The 11,066-nt window shown below is 29.8% G+C and overlaps 1 long non-coding RNA gene across 1 annotated transcript; it reads left to right on the plus strand.

The window, feature by feature from the left end:
* The first annotated feature begins 2,578 nt into the window (after window positions 1–2,578).
* LOC112639525 lies at window positions 2,579–11,066 on the plus strand. The gene is made up of 3 exons (XR_003123551.1): window positions 2,579–2,664; window positions 7,452–7,671; window positions 9,894–11,066. It is a non-coding gene; the product is annotated as an uncharacterized LOC112639525 (long non-coding RNA).

Genomic DNA, 11,066 nt, shown 5'->3' on the forward strand with positions numbered 1-11,066 from the left:
CGCCCACGCACGCACCCGCACGCACGCACGCACGCCCACCCCGCACGCACGCACGCACGCACGCACGCACGCACGCACGCACGCCACGCACGCACGCACGCACGCACGCACGCACGCCACGCACCCGCACGCCACGCACGCACGCACGCACGCACGCACGCACGCACGCCACGCACGCACGCACGCACGCCACCGCACGCACGCACGCACGCACGCACGCACGCACGCACCGCACGCACGCACGCACGCACGCACGCACGCACGCACGCAACGCCGCACGCACGCACGCACACGCACGCACGCACGCCACGCACGCACGCACGCACGCACGCACGCACGCACGCACGCCCACGCACGCACCGCACGCACGCACGCCACGCCACGCACGCACGCACGCACGCACCACGCACGCCCACGCACGCACGCACCCCACCACGCACGCACGCACGCACCCACGCACGCACGCACGCACGCCACGCACGCACGCACCCCACCCGCACCGCACTTGTTATTATGTAGATTAAAATTATTACAAGCTATCTTTCTCTGTATATCTTCGGAATACTTCAATTAAAACGCAACATATTTATATATCAAATATTTATATATCTATATGTATAATCAATATTAAAATAATTATCTAGATGGTGTACAAATAAGAGAAATAAAAAAAACATTGCTTTTTATAAATTCTCAGAAAATTGATCAACATAACTCATTATGATTTCGATAACAATTCGTTTAGTTTTCAGTGGTACTTTAATAAGATAATTTAATAAAAATTGCAAAAATATTTATTATCGAATATTGAAAGTTTGCAACAAAAATATCTCGATGATATCTCTTTTTTATTCTATATCGAGATCTAAGTGTAATGCTAACGTCTTCATAAGATAAACATAAAAACGAGATAAATTGATGTTATCGCAAGGGCATTTTATAAAGCATTACTGTGTAAAATCAACTCGTTTTTTTGCATTTATAACCTTATAAAAACGATGGTCTCTCAATTATTGCCTTTGTTTTTTACATGTTGAAGATCACGAATAATATTCCTATGAAAGTTTTAAAATTCTTTGATCTTTTTCGAACCACAATTAAAATTATTATTAGGTATGTATTATGACGATGACTTAAAAAAGTACGCACATGAATTATAGCCTGATATGTTCGCGATTCATGTCAAATGATATGTACTAGTAACGTAGTATGCGATCGTATAACGAAATTATCAGACAATTATTTCTAGCTTGATAAAGGATCTCCTTTTTGCGTTCTAACGTAATCGATGCTCTGCAATATGTATGTATCATTTATGAGAATAACTGTAATGCGCAAAACAAAAATGCAATCATTAATTTTTTTTAAATGAACATTATTTCCACATATTGACATATTGACTAACACAGTTTTTTTGTTAAAGTTTTCATTTTTTAATGGTTATAGTATCTACTAATTTTTTTGCATCATATCTTTATCAATAGTATAAATTCATCTGTATAAATTTTTCATTTTTTGTATAATTATAATACTGCAATATACGATAAAAAATACACGATAAAATATACGATAAAAATGTATGCATGGCAGAAATCTGAAATCTGCATATGAAATGATAATCTTAATCGATTCTAATTTAATGAGTTAATTGTCGACTCTTAGTTTACAGTTCTTCCGCGATATAATTAAATAAAGTTGATTTTCGTCAAAATTGTCTAATCCTGATTATTAACAAAATCCCTTTCTATATAATATAGTCTAATTGAGTCAATTAAAATAAATTACAATTTGAATTAATTAAAATAAATTACAATTAACATTTATTTATGTTATATGAAATCTCGATTCACATATAGAAAAAGAATATAGCTTTAATATCAAAACAAACTTAAGGTGATTATTATTATATAACTCGTATTTTCGATTAAAATATAAAAAAAAATTAATTTATCTTTATTTATGAGTGTGTGAATCTTAAAAATCTTAAAAATACTGTACCATCTTAAAAATACTGTAAATTAGAATAAACAATCTTGATTAATTTTTTTCTAATTATTTTTATTCTTTTGAAAATCATATCAATAGCTATAACAGATGTTCGAAATTAAAATCAATCATTTCGAGTTCAGAAATCGCATAGCGGAACTCACATATTCTCGCTAATAAATATTCGAATATTTATTATATTCAAAAATTAACGAGCGTCGAGAAAGTTCTCGAAATCTTTGTTTATCGAGAAAAAAAACTCGAACACTCGAGCTATCTCATTTTTTTCCGTCAGAAAAAGACGCTCGTTATTGCCGCGGACAATAACATTGTCAACCGCCGTTAAGATTTGCGCCGCTCATGGGCATGCGCGCCCATGCGATCACCAATCAGCTGATCTTAAAAGATTGCGCGCATGGAAAATAAATTGTTTACGACATGAGACGTCATTAGCGGCCAATGACACACGTCGCAATCGTGTCACCGCTAAAATCTTAAATTAATTGGTCCACGTCGACGCGGGCCCAAAATTCCGAGCGCCTTATAACGGGCGCCGCGCGTGGACCAACTCAAGTCTCGCACTTAACGCTGCTCGCAGTACGCTTTGAAAAACCGCTTAGAATAACCGCTCAGTTTAACCGCAAAATACGTCGACCGCTTTGTTTCTCGGACTTCTCCGTACGTTTTCTGGATCTGAAATTTTATGTTCAGTTTATTGTACTTTGTTGATTGTGGTGTATTAAATAAAACGCAAAACCAAAAAAAGAATTACGTGTCGTGGCAAGCTTTTATGTTCAATTATCTGTTCGCGGTCATTCATCTGCCGCGTCGCCAAATTCTCGCGCTGCCGCAGCAATCCGCGCTCACTCGCGAACAACAGAAAAATAAATAAAGAATAATAATAATTAACAATTAATAAATTAAAAATACCTATATACATAAGAATAATAAATAGTGAAATTTACACAAACATAAGTATATGTAAAATAAAATATATATAAAAATTAATTCTTTTTAGTATTATTTTAATTGATTAATGTCAGATGTAAATTTTGATTTGCACATTTATATTAAATATATTATATTACATAGTTTGTATTATATACAATGCACATATTTGTGTTCACATTAATACATTTCGCAAATAGTATGCGCAATATATTAAATAGCCGGCCTTAACAATGCCGAAATATAAGATTCATATTTATAAAATCACACATCCAACTCGTTCAGAAGGGAATTCGATGACGCAGTTATGTAAAACGTGTGTCAATCGCTATATATTTGCATTCGCTATCTGGATGCGCGCACATGTATACATATATACATATACACATATATATTGACACATCACATTTTTGCACGATAATTCTCATAACTACATGGAAAATGTTCCAAAAAATTATCGAGCTAAATTTTCGATTAGACAATTCGAATAATCGGAAGAAATTTCTTGAAACATATATATGATAAAATTGAGTAAGATTACATCATGATGCGTAATTTTATATCATAGCAGAAAATAGGATTATATATAATATATAAAATTTTCTACGTTGACTGTTTATTGAATCTACATGATGCTCTGCGTATCTATCATGAACGAATCGATATATTTATTTTCTCAACAAATCATCAATTTAAGAACAATAATTTATTACTCAATAGATACTTCATAAAAAACTAAATCTTATTAATTTATATCTATAAAAAGCAAAATATTCATTCCTGATGTATCTTACATGTATATTAAAAAAATCGACTATAGCATTGTGTTTGTAAGAAAGTAATTCTTTGCGAATATCTGAATTGGAAAAAAAATGATAAACTATTCTTAAATGCACGCTTAAAAAAAAATTTACATGGCTGAAGTTTTTTTCTTAAATTTTGTACATATCAATAACACTATGTAATAAAAAAGATTTGTATATAATTTATATACATTGTCATACGCTTTTCTTTCTAAACTGATTTATAGTAATACTTAAGAAATAATAAAATAAATTGCATATTGTAAAAATAGCTAATTAAATAAAACTAAAGAAGGTAAGGGTGCACTTTAAAGAATGAATGGAATGCAGTTATTGAAGTGATACTTAGAGATGAAGTGACATAATTTAAAAATAATTAAAATTTAATAACTAAAGTTAAATATTGTGTGTGTGTGTGTATCATTTTTTTAATAAATAACATTTTTACAAGAAGATTAAACCTACTATTATTGGTTTTTTTATTTACAGTTTCTTTTTAGATATCGCTTGAATTTTTCTAGAACCGATGGTTTTTTGTCTCTCTTTCCTTCCCTAATTTTCTTTCTTTTATAAAGAAAATTGGCACAACTCTCAGCATCGTCTATCGATCGGTTTCGCGAGATCATTGTCGGATCACTTGATGAAATAATTGTACACGGTAACAAATTAAAACAAATTTAAAACGATATAAAGGAGTGCACGAAATTAACGACGATGTTGCAAGGGCGTCATTAGATAGATATTTAACAAATGTATATATATATATATATATATATATATATATATATATATACAACATTGATGTTTGTTGGAGCGAAATAGATTTATCGGATATAGAATTGATGTAATTCCTCATATAATATGTTAGATGTTGAAAATTCTAAAATATCGGAAGAAATTTGACAATTCAAAATTTGTGAGATACTTACGAATAAGCGCATTAGTTTATTTAACGATGATATTATAATCTTCTTACAATTATAAATTTCCTAGATTATCTAATTCGTTTTATTAGATTGTTTTTGTAAGATTATGACTTTTTTATTTTATATTTAATGCGATATATATATATATATATATATATATATATATATATACAGTGTGTCCCAAAAGTATGGACACACCTGATTTTCTTGGAAAATAAGCGTGCTAGAACAAAACGTCAATAACAAAAGTTTCGAGAAATCAAACGGTGCATTTAAGAGTGACCTTGAGTTTGACCTTGAGCTTGACCTTCAAGGTTATTTGAAGGTCAAAGTGTTTTTTTTAATGGGGACCCCTATATTTTGATTGTATATTCTTATAGCTGACCACGAGAGCTTTCCAAAACACTATAATAAAATATTTTTCCCTCAAGCATTTATCGAGTTATAAGGCTTCAAATCATTTCTTAATTTTACATAAATCGTAAAATATCTTGTAAAATATTCACTTTTCGATTATTTTACCTTAATACTTTTATGTACAAAATAATGAGAGGAATCAATTGACGTAAAGAAAACATATAGTTGTTTTTAAGAAAAAATATGTAATTTGCAATTAACAATTCCATATTTTTTCTTAAAAACAACTGTATGTTTTCTTTACACCAATTAATTCCTCTCATTATTTTGTACATAAAAGTATTAAGGTAAAATAATCGAAAAGTGAATATTTTACAAGATTTTACGGTTTATGTAAAATTAAGAAATGATTTGAAGCCTCATAACTCGATAAATGCTTGAGGGAAAAATATTTTATTATAATGTTTTGGAAAGCTCTCGAGGTCAGCTATAAGAATATACAATCAAAAATAGGGATTCCCATTTAAAAAAAACACTTTGACCTTCAAATAACCTTGAAGGTCAAGCTCAAGGTCAAACTCAAGGTCACTCTTAGATGCACCGTTTGATTTCCCGAAACTTTTGTTATTGACGTTTTTTTCTAGCACGCTTATTTTCTAAGAAAATGAGGTGTGTCCATACTTTTGGGACACGCTATATATATATATATATATATATATATATATATATATATATGCAAAATATTAAATATTTAACAGAAAATAACTTTCTACAACATAAGAAGATTATTATATTATAAAATTATATTTCACTAATTATTATATTTAATCCTTAAAGAAACGAGATTAAGTTACACGGAAATAATTTCTTTAACATAAATTAAATATATTTATTATTATTTTTATTTCTCGTAAAAAAAGATGAAATAATGAGAAATTTTATATCGATATGAAATATTTCAATATATTGTTTGCAACAATATATTGTTTGAACAAATTGTTTGCTTGCCATAAGTATCGTTCTGTGGACGTGTGTTAAATCGAGATTATTTACTTGGAAAGAGTGGACTGCACAATATACATACACGTACTGAAATTGCATTCGGCATCTCGGAATTGAGCCAGTTTTAAAACTGACGCCTTGCTCTACGAATAGTACATCTGTGTAAAAATATCTTAAAAAATATGTCAAGTAACACTCGTGCAGTCAATAGATCTCTACCTTCCCTATTTTTCTTATCGTCTTCATATATTATCTTTGTACTGACTTTACGTATAATTAATGTGGAAGTACTAATTGAAGCAAAAGTGCAAAATAATGTATTATAAGAAATTAAAAATTAACATTTGAAAATATCCATATAATTTAAATTATAATGATACATACAATAAATAATTTGCACTTTTCACAATTTTTTATTCTAAATTATGAATTGATAAGACGTAATTAATTTATTTTGTTTATATTATTATAGTTTATTGTGTGGTTATCGATAAATTTCTATATCATCACTAAAATATTATTTTATTTGCTCATTCAATATCGACATCGATCAACGTTGGTCAACGAAATATGAGTAGTATCTTAAATAATTTTAGTTTTCTTATCACAGATATGAACACTCGATTTAATGCTATTCTTAATTGAGCACGCAGATATCACGTATTCTTATTTTTTAAGAGAGTATCTAAGTCTAAATTAAGTCCAAGTTTAAATATATTGCTAATAAGATATATATCGTTTTTTTATTATATATCGTATTGCTATTACTTTATTATTCAGAGATACGTGTAAGATCGTGAACCTTTTATAATGATTTTTTGATAATTAATTTAATCAATTTTCCTTTAATAACATGGTAACACACTTACATCGTAATGCGTAGTTATCTTTGTGTGAGTGTTTTATTTACATAATATATACTTGTGAATTATTAATACGACGATATGATGAATTAATTATATATTAATTGAATTATATGATATATGTATATAAATTATTTTTAAAAAATCTGAACTTTTTAACAAAATTTCTTATAATTTAATTATATATTAGCAGACTAATTTCTTTTTTATTTGTTTCAATATCATAAAATTAGAACAAACAGATGATTTCAGAATTAATAATTAAAATTATTAATTTATTACTGTTATTACACAAATTTGAAAATGCAGAAAATATTTATTTGATTCATATAACAAAATTATTAATTTACCATTATTGTACAAATTTGCAAATCTAGGCGATATTTATTTGATTCATAACAAATGTCGCATAATACTAATGCAATTTCGAAGTAAGTTAGATTTATATTACGAAAAGCTATATATATATGAAATGTGTATATATATATATATATATATATATATGTATATTTCGACTATATATATATATATATATATATATATATATATATGTATATATTTCTTAGGGTATTCTGGGATTCTATAAAGGTATCGTGGCATCCTACATAGGCATAAGTGAGACTGTGATACACTTTGTGATATACGAAGCAGTGAAAGCATAGCTAGCCACGCACAGATCACGAGCTTCCCAGGCAGATGACAGGAAGACGTTCCGCAATTTCATTGAATTTATGGCGTCTGGATCGTTTTCGAAAACGATAGCATCAACAGTTGCCTATCCTCACGGTAAAATAATTCGTAACTACGCTATAAATCCACATGTATCCGCATTAATTAAATTTGTTTTCAATTTTTCGTGTGTATTTACTAGTTACTTAGTTACTTGCTTATCTAATATGTTGATATTACTATTCAAATAACTCATTTAATTTCTAACAATATTTAACAATTTTTTATAATTTGTATAAATGAAAAGAGTTATATCCATTGATTATTTGAAATTATAAATGGCATAAATATTGAAAGAAGTGATCTTTGTGCATTTATTTAGAATCTAGACTATTATCACATTTTAGAATTGATAACAAATGATATTTTAATTTTCATTGCATTGAGTTTTCCTGTATTTAATAATGTAGATAAATTATAAAACATAACTGCATAATATCTTAATTTTATTGAAAAATAGTACATACTTTTCTTTTTGTATCATTGCCTTGCAGAGAAGCTACTCCGAGTTGGTCTAAAGATAACACGAACTATTCGCTATTCGCACTCATGCCAGGCACTCAATATGCAATTTATGCTTTGAATATTATTTACGAATGTTTGTGACATTTCAGTATTTTGTTTGCAAAAATAATATTCATCTATCATGCTGCATTCGAGTTAAACTTATTTTGCAAATCAGCATGCATTATCATACACAGATTACATACGTTTCCTGCAAAACATTGGTGCATTAAATAAAAAGGAAGCACTTTTATTCAGAAATGATTGTGCCATTATATTAACGAATTATTTGTTCATCATTATGATCGTTACGATTACAAAAAGAAATCAATCTTATCATTTCATCATGTTTTGATTGCACTTTTATTGTATTATTTGTACTTATTCAGATAGCAATAAAACCATATCACTGTCATTATAAAAACTCTTGTATAAGAATCTTTCACCGTTATACAACTATATATATATATATATATATATATATATATATATATATATATATATATACCTATATGTATAAGGTGGACCATTTTAAGTGATCCACTCAAATATTTCGGAAAATAATGAAAAATCAAAAAAATGTTTCAAATAAAAGTTGTATGGCTTGAAGGGGGTCATCAGATAGTGGCAATGATTTGACCTTGGAGAGTCATTTGAAGATGACGTAAAGGTAACCTTCAATTTCTTAAATGGAACTCCCTATTTTTTATTACATATTCGTGTAGCTTATCTCGAGAGCTTTCCAAAACACTATAATAAAGTATTTCTTCATTGAGTACTTTTCGAGTTATGAGGCTTGAAATCATTTCTTAATTTTGTATAAACCGTAAAATATCTAGTAAAATATTCATTTTTCGATTATTTTGCTTTAATACTTTTATGTACAAAATAATGAGAGAAATCAATTGGTGTAAAAAAAACACATAATTGTTTCAAAGAAAAAATATGTAATTGTTAATTGCAAATTACATATTTTTTCTTAAAAATAACTATGTGTTTTCTTTACACCAATTGATTCCTCTCATTATTTTGTACATAAAAATATTAAAGCAAGATAATCGAAAAATGAATATTTTACTAGATATTTTACGGTTTATACAAAATTAAGAAATGATTTCAAGCCTCATAACTCAAAAAGTACTCAATGAAGAAATACTTTATTATAGTGTTTTGGAAAGCTCTCGAGATAAGCTACACGAATATGTAATAAAAAATAGGGAGTTCCATTTAAGAAATTGAAGGTTACCTTTACGTCATCTTCAAATGACTCTCCAAGGTCAAATCATTGCCACTATCTGATGGCCCCCTTCAAGCCATACAACTTTTATCTGAAACATTTTTTTGATTTTTCATTATTTTCCGAAATATTTGAGTGGATCACTTAAAATGGCCCACCCTGTGTATATATATATATATATATATATATATATATATATATATATAACTATATATATATATATATATAAAACTATATATATATATATATATATATATATATATAACTATATATATATATATATCTAATTATTAAAATTCTAATCTGAAAAATTAAGAGAAACATTCGAGAGAGAAATTACTCTGATCAAAAGATTTTAATTTAAATAAATGATTATAATACAATTAATTAATATATAATAATTTTAATTAATTTTTTACAAATTATAAATCTTCTCATCGATAATTTCTCAAATTAAATTTTTGATAATCATTTTTGCATGTGAATTAGATGTAGGTACAATCAAAAAGATATTGGTATAATTTCTTATCATTTTCAGAAGTAGCAGCAAGAACCCGATTATGAGAAGAAGGTACGAAATATCGCGCGTTCTGGCAAACTCTGAGCACTGTATGGGCAGAGGAGGGCACAAAAAGTCTCTACCGTGGCCTCGGTACCCAGTTGATCCGGCAAATTCCAAACACTGCCATCATAATGGCAACGTACGAAGCGGTGGTATATGTGTTGACACGACATTTCCGACCCGTTACGGTAACGACGTAGTACCAATGCGGCATCGGAATTTTATAGTGAGGCTAACAATAAGACGAAAAGGCAATTGGCCTAGGACTTGCTTACGGCCCCCGAGTAAAGGGCCATCCACCATCAATCGTTTTTCTCTTCTGCGGCAGACGAATATCGCGCGTATTCTCGGGGTACCATCCTAATATCTAATCTTACATCTAGATGCAACAAGAGAGCAGCTCGACCTTGGAAACATGCTCGATGTCATAATCGTTGCTCCTGGGGTACTCAAAAAGGAACCAGCGCATTGATTGCACTGTGCTTTAAAAGTATAGCAAAAAGTAGTCCTTCCTCCTTTCAGGTAGCATGTACGTACCGGAGATGGACCCGGTGTATCTTGCAGGAAAAGAAAGAGAGAGGTGAAATTAGGAAAAGCGGATGTTGTTTAATAATGTCGCATAGACATTAGGAAGCTGAGACTTCGCTTCTCGCGAAATCGTGGCTACATATGAATGCGGAATAAAGGCTTGTATTATCAGATTTATTCGACAGATTATTTTTTGTTCTAAAAGCCGAAAAACTCCAGAAATCTCTGAAAGCAGAATGTGTGATGCTATAATAGTCATTGTAAATTTTAGATGTCTGACGGGTTTTGCTTTCGGTACTATTCTTCATTTTATAATTTGCAGTTTTTTTTCTCTCTTCATCTTGTATGCTATCTCTTTTTCACATCTTTGTATGCTATCTCTTTTATTTATAAGAATAAAATTAAAGATGAAAAAAAGACACAAGATTGCAGATTTGCTATGCAAAATACTTGTTATTAGATAATGCTTGATAGACAACATATATAATAGCAATTTTCGATTTTGTGAATTATACTAGATGTTTTCATCAAGTTGTTTCAAAGGTGTCATTATACAATATTTTCATTAAAAATCAATTATCTAAACTGATTCTGGTCGTGCAAACAATATAAATCCACTCG

The sequence above is a fragment of the Camponotus floridanus genome, unplaced genomic scaffold (genome assembly GCF_003227725.1).
Source record: "Camponotus floridanus strain SB8 unplaced genomic scaffold, Cflo_v7.5 scaffold11, whole genome shotgun sequence".
NCBI classification, from domain to species: Eukaryota; Metazoa; Arthropoda; class Insecta; order Hymenoptera; family Formicidae; genus Camponotus; species Camponotus floridanus.